This window comes from Octopus bimaculoides, chromosome 1, assembly GCF_001194135.2.
Source record: "Octopus bimaculoides isolate UCB-OBI-ISO-001 chromosome 1, ASM119413v2, whole genome shotgun sequence".
NCBI classification, from domain to species: Eukaryota; Metazoa; Mollusca; class Cephalopoda; order Octopoda; family Octopodidae; genus Octopus; species Octopus bimaculoides.
In genome coordinates this window covers 17,698,414-17,701,024 of record NC_068981.1, presented here as the reverse complement: position 1 = coordinate 17,701,024, position 2,611 = coordinate 17,698,414, and positions in this window count along the sequence as shown.

The window sequence follows — 2,611 nt, the reverse complement described above, 5'->3', positions numbered from 1 at the left end:
ATATATATATATATATATATATATCATGGCTTATCTTATCAGTCGGTTTCATGTAAAGAATGGAGTGTTAGGTAACAATCCGATTATATAACTTTACACTCATCAGAGTTAGCCGATATGGAAGGGAATATGGCGACTGCTCTCTATTGTCAGAGGTGGATTAGCACAACCAGTCAGTGGCTGCTGTGAAAAAGGTGGTGCAATGAAAAAGGGTTAGCAATTAAGTTAGGAGTTATGTCCCTTGGTTGGGTGAAGCTAGCAAGAGTTATCTTGAAGTGGGGAAAGTGTGTATTATTAATGTGGTGCTCCCAAGGGGATGGGGTATGTGTAGCAGTGTTATATGTATAATTCTTTGGGTGATGTAGGTATATATAGCTGTGTTTGTTGGTCTGTTTTCTTTCTGTAAAAAATAAAGTCAGGAGGGTGGGGGTGTATGTAAGCGTGATGTGTAATGTATGTGTGGTGGGGTCTGTGTATATGTGTACAATTTGTGTGAAGGGGTATGTGTTGGGGTGGTGGGAGACAGTTTATTTTGTTGGGTGTCCATCTTATAGGGTCATGTGTGTGTGTGTGTGTTTATGTACATGGGTGCATTGGTATGGGCTTTGATCAATCTCTTTTTGCTGGGCCTGAGGGCATTGGTGGAAGGTTGAGGCAAGGGACCTGTGATTGCAGTCATGGTGGGGTGCATAGGTACAATACATTGTACTTCCTTTCATGTGGGCTTGGATTAAACACCTCACTCTTGCTATTTAGGTAAACATCTGGGTGTTGGGTACTTTTTAAAATTGCTCTCTTCTCAGCCAGGTATAATCTGCACTTCCTGTTGCTATTGAAGTATGGTTTGTATCTTTCTATGATCTTCCATTTCATCTGTACTCCATGGTACTTTCAAAGCTCAGGAGTGCGTGGCTATGGTTGTGGTGTTATGTCTCTCTGGGATGTTGAAGGAGGACTTGTGGTTTATTAAAGTGGGTTCTGAAGGGGCCTTCCTTTGCCCCTACATATTTCCACATGCTTGGTTGTCGATTGGGTTCTATTGCTGTTACTTCAATTGTCTCCGTTGATATATATATATATATATATGTATGTTTTGTATAGTTTACTTTTCTATTAAGGTAAGATCTTCTTTCCAGTACATCAACAAAAGTAAAGCCACTAATTTGGCTAACCACATATGGCCTCTGAAGACCAACTCCATGCAATATACAATCAAGTGGAAAATCAGAGAAAAATTCATGCCATATGTTAATATGGCATGAATATAAGAAATGCAACTTATGCATTGCTGAAAGGTCGCATATCCTTTTTAGATTTTTAGATTTAAGAATTCCACTCCACTGTTGAATTCTAGATTAGAAATTCTCATCAAATGCAAACATATGGACAAATTTCTTTTGGCAAACTGGAAGACACCACCCTCTCTAGATTAAGCAGCTGTATTGCAGACTTTGGACCCCTTTCTGTTGATTCATTCTACAACAACTAGTTTTATTATGGCTTTATGATCAAAGGTGACATAACTGAGTTTTTTAGGTCAGAACAGACCTGGGAATAATTGATAGTAATTGAGGGATGACTCAACACTTCCCACAACTCCAGAACTGGAACCTCACCACCTGAAGCAACATGTCTGTCTATCTATCTATCTATCTATCTATCTATCTATCTGTATGTATGTATGTATATGTGTATATGCATACATATAATTGGCTTCTCCCTCGCTTTCCATAGAGAGCGATCTAATAGTCTGATCAGGTGAATTATTCACTCACTGACTATAAGTGTAACCGTCTGAGTATTCCACAGACATTAGTATTGCCTACTCATTTTATTCACAAGGTTTAGGTCGAACTGAAGCTAATAAAAGACGTTTGCCCAAGGTGACATGCTGTTGGATTGAATCTGGGATCGATGCTAGACAACTGACAACATATTTTCTTTGTAAAATCAAATTAGAAATAAATGCACCTGATTCATATATCATAACAATAAATAAAATGCATGACGAAATTTACAAGGTATTGCACCAACGAAAATATTTATAATAGTTTTCAAGTTGGGTTTATGGCTAGTTTATTTATGACCATCAATACCAGACTTCTGACACTGTTGTTGAAGTGCAGCAAGCAGTATCCGCTTTATTATATCTAATTGCTCCCAGTGTTATATTTTTAATTGCTCTTAATTTAAAAATATATTAGCGGCTTAAATACATTAGTTTTCAGTTGTTACCACTCCTATCGAAGTATACCAATTTTTTACTGTTCTTAAAACTTAGCTTCGAACACATGTTGACAATAGAATAAGCCAAAAAATTCACAGTAAACACATAATGAGAGAATTCTTATTATGATATAACAGTTTCTAATTTAAGTCCAGTAAATTTGAGGGATGACTCAACACTTCCCACAACTCCAGAACTGGAACCTCACCACCTGAAGCAACATGTCTGTCTATCTATCTATCTATCTATCTATCTATCTGTATGTATGTATGTATATGTGTATATGCATACATATAATTGGCTTCTCCCTCGCTTTCCATAGAGAGCGATCTAATAACAGTTTCTAATTTAAGTCCAGTAAATTTGGAACGGAGGAGTATTAGT